This window comes from Mastomys coucha, unplaced genomic scaffold (genome assembly GCF_008632895.1).
Source record: "Mastomys coucha isolate ucsf_1 unplaced genomic scaffold, UCSF_Mcou_1 pScaffold14, whole genome shotgun sequence".
Taxonomy (NCBI): Eukaryota; Metazoa; Chordata; class Mammalia; order Rodentia; family Muridae; genus Mastomys; species Mastomys coucha.
The window spans coordinates 19,296,913-19,308,014 of NW_022196896.1; the positions used below are offsets into that span (position 1 = coordinate 19,296,913).

An 11,102-nucleotide genomic window follows, 5' to 3' on the forward strand; every position below is an offset into this window, starting at 1 on the left:
AAAAAAAAAAAAATCCAGTCCTGGGGTGGGTAGAGGCTTGCAGGTTCACCCACGGGTCCAGGGGTGGGGATGGGCGCCAGGCTCGTCAGCAGGGAGAAAGAGAGGAAAGGCAGGGTCAGCGGCTGCAAGTGTTCACCATCCTCACCCGGCCGTCGCCCGGAATGTGGCGCCCAAGTTCACCCGCGGTTCCGATTCCCAGCGCCGCCGAGTCGCAGCCGCCGCCTCCAACCCGTGCGTCCTCCGCCTTCTCCACCTCCTACGCCGCCCGCCGGTGCCCCCAGTTTCTGCGGGAAGGGCCTCAGCCGCTCCCAGCTCACTGCCTCCGCTGCTCCTTCCCTCCTCTCTGCTCCCCTCCAGAATGTTCATCGGTAATCTACATAACTCCTCCTTCCCGGGGTCTGCGGGGATCTTGGGGGCCCCGCGCGCGCACACACTCAAACCACACACGCGCGAGCACGCGCTCGGACCTACACACACACACACACACACACACACACACACACACACACACTCGGGCACACTCACCCGAAACACACGCAGGCGCGCTTCTTAAAGGAGACGACTCAAGGAAGGATGCCTTTTACATACTGGCGCACTGGATTGGGTACCGGGCCCTTGCAAAAGGCCCTGGTACGTGATGAACTCTTTTTTCCTTATTACCTGTCCCTCATCCAGATGTCTGATACCTAGGGCTCGGGAGAATCCATTCTTACTACACCTCTCTTGCTCCTTGCCTAGGCATCTAAAAACAAGTGCGGCCCTCCCCAACCAGAACTTGGGTGGGGCTTGGGCTGTAGACCCGGGTGGAAGCTGAGGAGCTGCCCAGGCCTGATCTTGAAGGGTATTCAGCATCTTAGTTAAAGATGTTCAAAAAGATGCCTAGCGCTGGAAATCAGAAGTACACCCAGGTTCCTGTGTGTTGCTTGGTAGTCTGGGTCAATTACTGGGACTCCCCAAGTTTGTAAGATGGAGCTGGCAAATTTCTGCCATCAAAAACTTTGTTAGGATCCCTTAGTTCTGTGGCCTGCTATCTCCCAGGATCGTTGCAGAGGGCTTGTAAGCTCCAGGAATAGACATAGGTTTTTGGTAGGAGACCAGTCAAAACCAGAGTCAGCATGAAACTATTCTCATCAAATGAGCGAACACTCATCAAAATGCTGGTATTCCAAAGATGAGGTCTTTAATACATCTGAGAAAAGAGGTGGAGTCACTGGAGTGCAGGCAGCTGTAGAGCATGGATAGAAGCTGAGGAAAGGGAACACTCACCACCTCAGTGGTGTTGGGGGTGGGGGTTATGGATATGAACATCTGACATGGGCAGGAGGAAGATGCTGGAAGCAAATCAGAGAGGGGTGGGAGTCTGGGGGGAGCCCAGAGAACTGCAGGAGCTGGAGAGAAACTGCGGTATGCCAGGCTGACAAACAGAGCCAGAGAAGTTCAGAAGAGGGTGGAAAAAATGAGCTGAACAGAGGCAGTGTGAGGAGGTGGACAGGGGAGGCAGCAAATACCAGCCCTTGGCAGGTGACTCCTGGTTGGAGAGAAAGGGGGAAGGGAGTAGGGCAGGGCTGGCTGGGGGCAAGGCCAATAAGTGTGCTTCTCCTTGGCAGCCAGTAGAGGGGAAGAGGAGCACACAGGAGTGAAAAGCAATCCAAGCAAAGGCCAGCACTGTTCAAGGTACAGGACAGCTGCCTAGACAAAACAGAAGAGAGAACAGACAAGACGGATTTCATGGCCAGTCAGTAAAGCAAGAAGCAGAACACAAGAGGTCACGTTTAATAAACAGATGGAAAATGTTGGAAAAAATAGCTTTCCACGTACTGCATTTGACAGTAATAATTTGTATATGAAACTTGGAGGGTGGAGGAAGGGGCTGAAGGCTAGAAGTTTCTTGTTACTGCTTTGTTAAAACCTGTGGGACATAAACCCAGCCTAGTGAGTTGAGACTCGGAGAGCCCTTTCTAACAATATGCCATGTGTATGTGTTTTTGAGTGTGTGTGTGTGTGTGTGTGTGTGTGTGTGTGTAATGAAGACATATTAAGAGACTATCCCACATACTGGAGCCAGTTAAAATTTGCAGAATGTTTCCTGTCATAGTATTTCATTGAATTTGTCAATATCCTTGATTTTGTATATATTGTTGGGACTTGCTGGCCTCCTGTCAAGCTGAAGAAGAAAATCCTAGAACTGTAAGTTCATGAGAGAAGCTCTCAAGGTATTAAAGTGGTATGCAATAGAGAAGGCTGATATTCTCCTTTGCCATTTGAATGACATTATCGACATGGCATGTGCACATGCATATGCACATACACATATAAACATTTTTGTATGTCATATATCTAACAAGATGCAAAATTAGACAGCAAAGATGATGGTAATAAAAGCTTTAAAACGTTTAGTCATCTCGTACTGAGGAAATACTGAAACACATTTCCAAAAGAACTATTTGAGGAAAGAGCTCTAATTTGTTAAGGACTTACTAAATGAACCAGAATATTAGAGGACAGTTATCAAGGAAGTGGAAGAGAGGGTAGGGCCAGATGAGCAAGGAGGCATTTCTCTAGGGAAACTTGCAAAGAAGAGAGAGTGACATTTATATGTGGAAGTATGTAAAGGGTGCATCATATATAAAGGTAAGAAATCAATCAGATAAATATAAATACATATCAAGAGAAGGGCATCTTTAAAATTAGTCATGAGATTTGCTATGGGAACAAACTGGTTATAAAGAGATTATAACACAAAATTTCAAATATAATCAAATTAGAATGGCTGAATACATGAAATGAGCTCAAAAACCTATGCCTTCAAATAATAATCTTAAGGGAAAAATGGATTTCAAAACATGAATTAATAAATGTATAAACAATAAAAATAATAAAAAGTGGAATTACTTGCAAACATTTATTAATCTGAAAGATGAACATTCACCAGTGAACAATGAATGAAAAAGCATTTGAAATTTTACAAACAGTTGACCATAAGATATAATCTCAGCCAGATGGTGGTGGTGGCACACGCCTTTAATCTCAGCACTTGTGAGGCAGAGGCAGGCAGATCTCTGAGTTCCAGGCCAGCCTGGCCTAAAAAGTGAGTTCCAGGACAGCCAGGACTATACAGAAAAATCTTGTCTCAGAAAAACAAAAAGATACAATCTCATTTCAGGATACATAGTTCAGTGAAGATATTAATTATCACAACACTGTAAGAATGCAGGTATGATTTCCCTCCACAATATCTGGAGAAAATGTCACAAAGTGATTCTCATAGAATCTTGGAAGTTAGGAAGATAAGAAAAGGAAAGACATTTCAGACCTGTTGTGCTGTGAAGCAATGAATATGTAAGCAGGCATCTATAGAAGTATGGACATTGTGTAAAGGGTAAAGGCTGAAGCATGTTTAACAGTCAAAGTTAGAGGTCACTGGGATGAGGAACAAGAAGAGCAAGGCATGCTAGATTCAGCCTTATGCTTTACTCTGAAGAAATTTATAGAAAGAGGTCATTGAATTTGTTCTGCATTTATGTAGTTTGTGAATTATGAAAACTTACCTTCTCAAACTTCTTGTATCTTGTGTCTTTTAAAATATCTTTGTAGGCATTTTGTCACATTTCCCTAATAAGTTTGGTATATTAACACCTGGTATGCATTCAGCTAAAACCCTAAGGATAGGTACTGATTTTATGGTCATGAATTCTTTATTCCATTTCTAGTCTACTGACTCTTTCCTTTTAAGGTCCAGGGATATAGGAAACACCCTGCTCTCATATTCACTAATATTTGATTTTAGTTAATGCTCTTCTCAGAGAACTCTTTAACCTATCTACAGTAAATTAAAATATTATCATCCTTCCCTTCAGGATATAAATGAAATCTTTTGCTGCAATTCCTGTCTTCTTCTGTGTGAGCTTTTCTATCATATGCTTTCTGTCTTATAAGAATTTCAGAAAACTAATAATCCCATAATTGCCTGTGACTAATGAAAACAGAGGAGAGAAAACTAATAAGAAAGTGTAATTACCCCTGACAAAGGCCAAAGGCAATTCAATACATTGTCATATGGCAAGTATGGAGACTGAAAAAGCAAATAATACCTACATCGTTTCAGAGAACAATGGCAGCTAGTAAAAAGTGAGCAATTCTATGACATCAACATGTCATGAGGATGATTATGATTGTCTAAAAAACAATAGAGGTAAATTTTATTCTTCATAAACACCATTGAACCATATTTCTTAAATTATAACCTTTACTGCACCAATATGTGCACTTCTTTCCTTATTTGCATCAGTTAGAACTATAAAACTTTTAAATAAATAAAATACAAAATCCAATGCATACCAAATTAGTGTCAAGCCACTGGCATACTATTACTGCAGGGGGCATGCATATGCAAATAAGACCTTGTTATTTAAATTTGCTGTCAGGATGAAACTTTAAGGCTTAAGAAGTTGTCAGACATGCATACTTGCTGAATCCACTAGCTCTGTTGACTCACCATCATAAAAACTGGGATGCCCAGTTCTAGCATTTGCCCACAGTGGAAATCCTTGCACTGAATCCATGTCCATAATATTTGTAACATCATACTTTGAGTAAAGTTGCTGGCTGGCTCTGTAAGTTATGATACCGAAATAAAATGATACTCATTTCCTTGGAAATACAACCATATGGGCTGAAGGTACTTACATGACTGATTATTTTGTATAGCATAGTATTCCGTGACAACACATCTTGGGTAAAATTCTTTATTACATGATAATTAAAAAATCAGAATAAACCAGGCAGTGGTGGCACACACCTTTAATCCTATCACTTGGGAGGCAGAGACATGCAGATTTCTGAATTCAAGGCCAGCCTGGTCTACAAAATGAGTTTGATGACAGCTGGGGCTACACAGAGAAACTCTGACTCAAAACAAAACAAAAGCAGAAAACAAAAAACAAAAACAAAATTGGAAGAAGAGTTCAGTAGAGAAGATGTTTACTGTACAAACAAAAGGAGTTGATCCTGGATACTCTGTGCCCACATAAATGCCAGACATAGTTGGTAAACTCAGAACTAAAGTGACAACTAGCCAACTGATACAGCTGAAAGGGTGAGTTCCAGGTTCAGTGAGATCCAGTCTCCAAAAATTAGGTGGAGAAACAAGTGAAGAAGACATCATGGTACCAATGTTTTGCATGCATATGTATCCACATGCATGAAGGAGCACATCAAATCACACAAGCACACACACACACACACACACACAGAAGGAGAGAGAGACAGAGACAGAAAGAGACAGAGAGAGAGAGAGACAGAGAGAGAGAGAGAGAGAGAGAGAGAGAGAGGGAAAGGAAAAAAACTTCTTGTTTCATTCCAGTGAATAGCTTGATTTTACTCTGTTTCCTTGATTTATTTTCTATTTTCTTGTCCACAATTGTATGTTTTCCAAATTTTTGGTCATTTATTCCTTTGTTAATTCTTTCATTAAACACTCATTAATGTCCATAAAAAACTAACTACTAAAGATATGAGATGATAAATGTTAGATGAATTCAGATAAACTAATTCAGATTGGTTAGGTTCTTACTACTGGTAAGAAGAAATTTAATATTGTTTTCATTTGAAATTCCTTAGATTTGGGAGTCTTTGACTTTCAGAGGTCCAAGCTAGCTTAGACCTCTGTGGAAGCCAGTATGTTGGGGAAGAAAAGAAATAATGGACTTTATGTCACTAGGAATTTCTGTGCTTGCTCTTATTGTGTCAAGGCCAGGCCATTCCTCCAACCACACTCTAGCACCTTTCTTAGAGACACTGGTTTGGCAATGGCACCCATAAGGGGTTGTGGATACTCGAATTCTAACTTGTTTCTCTTCTGACCATTTTACTGGGAAGAGGTTCTTAGCTTGTAAGATTTTCTCATATACTTCCGTTCTGATGATTTTCAGATGTTTCCACACACATAAATCCAACTCTTTGATCACAAATTCATATCATCACTTTCACTTAAAACTCAGCTTGACCTTAAACAAGCTCGCCACATTTTCTTTATAATGTTTTTGTGTGTGTGCTTCTGTTTGTTTGTTATCTTTAGTTTCCTCACTTCATGCTAGATCCACTATTTAGCCAATCTGTAAATACATCTTTGACTATTATTAATTTATGCTCTGTACTGAGTCAGAAGCCAATACCGATGGCGTCATTCTGTCCATTAATACTCAGATTCATTTTTTTTTTACCTGCATTGCAGGTAAGTGTTGTTCCTGTAAATTTATGTTCTTCTTTACAGTTCATGTCTAACATCGTTAACATCTCTGAGATTTTATGTATCAAGTGCACTTTGTTTTATTTGTTTGTTTGTTTCCAACTGTCCTGCATGCTAACTCTACTGAGACCTCTCCTTAAATAATCTTCTTAAAAGAGCCATACATTCTATACCTGATTACAAATAATGTCATGGTTTCATAATAATAGATCTGATAAGAAATCACATTCATACTGTAATTCGTTGGTCCGATAGGAGAACTGATAATTCCTTTAGATATTCATATAGCATTGGAAAGTTTATTCTTTCTTACTTCATTGTCTTTATACTATGGGATTCTAGGTACATAAAGTAGTTTGAGAATTAAATGTGATATTTATGTACAGAAGATCCAGGAAATTTATAAATATGATATATCAGAGATAATTCTAGCCTGTGTCTATCACATAATACATATATAGCTTGTGGGCAGAAATGACCAACTGTGACTGGTTATTTTTTTGAGTAAAGACATATTGGGAAGGAAGAGCTGCTTAGCTATTAATTGGCATAATAGAATGATAAAACACAATAAAGCTTATTATCATTCAGAAAAAGAAGAACCTTAGAGTATCAGGTTTTAATATTTTTATGGAAATAAAATTAGCTCCCTTTAAACTATTTTACACTGTATTAAGTGTATTTTATATTAGTTCACAGGCAAAAAAGGAAAAAGAGAAAACAGAATAGAAATTAGATTGACTTTCACTAAAAGTCATAAAATCGCAATGAAAATGTATAATGTAAAACAATTTTTCATTACAGTAGGGATATTGGATTGAAATCTAAACTTGGGGAGTTCATGAAACCTCTTATGAGCTAATTTCCAACAATAATGAAAAACAAGCATCCAAGTGACATATTCTTTATTATATCTTTTGGATCAAAAATAAAAGTAAATTAATCCATATCAGCACTTATAACATTTGAGCAAGGATATAATAAAAAAAAAAGAGCAAATACCAGATATTCTTAGTTCTAGTATATTTGTATTTTGATTGTACATTTTATCATTCTGAAACTCTTCAATCTTTGTTATCTTTAAATCCTTCTGTACTAGAATAGGCAAAATTATTCTGTCCTTGTCTCTCACTATTGAAAAATTGAAAATGACAATGAAGGTAGTGTCTGCTGCATGTTTGTTAATTAGTGTTTGTCCATGTGGGGAAGAGTGGCTATTTTAATGTGTGGGCAAGTAGACTGTGCCACCACACAGAACTGGTAAGTATGAGGGAGCCCAAACAATGTAAATCTCAGAATTGAGACCTATAGGAGCATGGCCACTTTTTGCCGGCCTCTACCTACTCTGGAACATGTATCAATGACACTCCACTGAGAGGACCATGACAATTAGTCACATAACATAAAAAACTACAGTTCTCCATGCTAATGAAGTATCTAGATAGACTGCTAGTGTTCAGTCAATGAGCTTCCCTTCCCGGGCATTTCTTCCCACAAAAGGTATTTAATCCTTAGTTCACACTGTGTAACTCTCATCCCCCATCAAGTAAAGAATTTGGCCATCTCTTCCTCAAGGATGGGCAAGTCTTCATAGCAAAGAACCATGCCTAAATTTTCCAGCCCCTCTGTACTCTTTGCCACTCCCTCTGTCTTCCCATGCTTACCTGGCCTGTTGGACACCTGAGAGGTAGTGCAGACTGGAGACTCCATTTCCAACTCCTATTCTTATGCCAGCATACCAGCATCAGTACACAGGAGACCAGAAGCCTCAGCTGTCATTCCAGGTCCTACTTTTTCCCACCAGGGAAAACAAAGGCTGAAGACCACCATTACAGACTGTGTTCTGCCTCTGCTGGAGCTCTGGGTAAACCAGTGGAAATGCAGACAGCCCAGCACTTACAATCTAACAAAAATTTCCTCTTTACATGCATTTATAACATCCCTCCAAGACAATCTCCTTAAAGAATATATTAGGTTTCTACTGTTCTTTTACTAGTTTTTTTTTAAAGGTATCTCCATCCATTTACATTAAGGTTATGCTTTTCCATTATCTTCAATTTTAAAAATTAGTGACTGTTTATGTTAAATTACATAAGTATCATTGTCCACAACTCTAGAGGTATACAAAACCTTTTTTCTTCTTTCAAAGTACTAATAGTTAACTAGATAGATAGTTCACTTTGTACAGCCTGGGTAGGAATGAAGACCTGATCTAGAACTCATATAAAATATAGACATGATGGCACATGTTGGTAATCCTGGTCATTGTTAGGGGGAGGAAAAGATAAGCAAATCCATATTAATTTGAAGCTGTGCATCTATTCCAGTTCTTAAATTTCTTACTTTTCATGCACAAAGCCTTTGTCTTCAGTGTCTATCATTGTTTCAATTGTATCAGAAATTCAAATCCAAGGCCAGGAAAATGAAAACTCTTCCTACATGGTGGAAAGAGGGAACTAAATACAGAAATTTGTCTTCTGATCTCCATGTGTGTCCTGGCACATATACACACACACATATGTGTACATATATACACAATAATTAAATTAAATGTAGTGAATTTTTTGAAATAATATTAAAGTTACCCTAGGTCATATAGTAAGTCTAAGCTTAGCCTGGGATAAATGTCAAAATAATACTGTATTAAAATGAAATAAATCATAATAAAACAGAGTCAATCACTAATCTAAATAAAAACTTAAAACATATCTCAAAGTGTTGCAAAAATACCTGCCTAAATATCTGTACTTAAGCATTTTTCAATTGAAATGTTATTATATATTTCAAAAATATTATTATCACACTAGTCAAAGGAATCAGAAAAAGTTAACAGTCTTGCTTTAGAATCTTACACTTTTCATAGGACAGTGGAAAGTATACTAATCCAATATACAAAATATTTTTTAATACAGTCACATTTTTAAGTCAGTAAATAAAATATGTGGACTTCACAATGGAACTTTAATATATCTATAACAAAGATACATTTGTGTTTCTCATATTTTAACACTTGTCATATTTTAAGTTGTTATTCCATTTATGCTAAAATATATTCTATTTCCTACTTTTACAGAATCTTGTTCAGATGTATGTACATACTTTCAACTTGAAAATTAAGGTAATAAAATGAGCTAGATATTATTTCTATGAAAATCTGCCTGGCTTCTAAGTTTTCAATTACCATGAATGAAGTCTAAACCTTCCTTGGCTGGAGACTAAACTCTTCACACAGAAAGGATAGAACTAGTCACCTATAGAGTAAGAAGTCTACAGGTGTTTCATTTTGTGCTCTTACTCAGTATAAGGAAAAACTCATTCCAAGTTAGAGCTGTTACAATAAAAATGCTTTAGACGGGGTCACTGAAACATTAAACACTTATTTTATCGTCTGGAGTTTGTAAAGTTCAAGATTAAGAACCAGTAGATCTAGTCAGGACTTCCTTTTGGCCTACAGACAACCTTGTCTGTAACTGTATACAGAGATGCAAAAATAAATCATGTATGCTGAACCTCATCTCATAATGGTGCTAATTTCATCCATGATGGCTTAATTCTGATAGCCTAGTTACTTCATGAGCCTACCTACACATGTCACACCAGTACTTATTCTTTTGGATGACCCCAGCTGGGGTACACCAGATCCAGGCCATCTCATACCCTACTATGACTTTCAAGGATGGCCAACCCACATATAGGACACACACACACACACACACACACACACACACACAATACATAAAATAAAATAATAAATAAATGCACAGAGGATGGCCAAGTCGATCATCAATGGGAGGAGAGGACCTTGGCCCTGTGAGGGTTCTATGCCCCAGTGTAGGTGAATGCCAGGGCCAGGAAGTAGGAGGGGGTAGGATGGTGAGCAGGGGGAGGAGAGATGGAACAGGGGATTGCTTTAATTTTTGTTTATTTTATTTTATTTTATTTTATTTTTTTTGGAGGGGAACCTGGGAAAGGAGATATTATAAATAAAGAAAACATCTAATTAAAAAAATCTCTAAATGAAATTCTATGAAATCTTTCAAAAAGGTGTATAATTAAAAAAATATGTTACAGCAAGTTCTTAATATTCATAGTACAAGAAAAAAGAAATGTAATTTATACATAAAATATGTATATAAATATGTATTAATAATAAATATAAAATTTAATAAATATAAATACATGTCAATAAATTGGCATACCTGATAACAATAATCATAAAGTATATTACCAAAGCATTATTACACATTGTACCACCATAGAATTTTTTATGTTCCCAAACATATTTATGTATGTTTATTTTTTAATTGATTTGTTTTATTGCATTATGATGAGAAAAGATACATGATTTCACCGCTTCCCCTCTGTCCTCCTCCATTTGCTCCATGATTTCAATTTATCTGAATTTGTTAACATTTAAAAACATATTTAAGTAAATAGAATTACATCACATTCTTGTTTCCCAACTCCTCCCAGAGACCTCACTTTAATACCTGCAATACCTTTCTTTTTTTTTTATTTTGTCATATTCTTTAAAATTTATAAAATATTGTAACAATAAAAATGAGTATTATAAAATTATTTGATATAAAACAACAATTAATTGAACAGTCTTATGAGATGCTTGTCTACAGCAATACTGAAAATACGTACATTTTTCTCAATATAAATTTTAAATAACTACAAACACATTAACTGTATACTTTAAAATAATACATTACCACTAGTAGTTTTTAGATGAACATAAATAAAGTCTTTTTGTTTGTTTGTTTGTTTATTTGTTTGCTTTGGTTTTAATAAAGCTTAAAATCTTGGCTCTTACTGTGATACAAGCCCAAAATAAGAACAATTTTTAGAC

The 11,102-nt window shown here is 37.3% G+C and overlaps 1 protein-coding gene across 2 annotated transcripts in view; it reads right to left on the reverse strand.

Annotated features, from left to right (window-relative positions):
* Mmp16 (matrix metallopeptidase 16) overlaps window positions 1-267 on the reverse strand; it is a 256,760-nt gene extending 256,493 nt beyond the window's left edge. The window contains exon 1 of one of the 2 annotated variants that reach the window (XM_031366538.1): window positions 147-267. The gene's annotated coding sequence lies outside the window, so the exon portion shown is untranslated. Of the gene's footprint in view, window positions 1-145 lie in introns of both variants that reach the window. The other variant, XM_031366539.1, reaches the window with a different exon arrangement.
* Window positions 268-11,102: the final 10,835 nt, after the last annotated feature.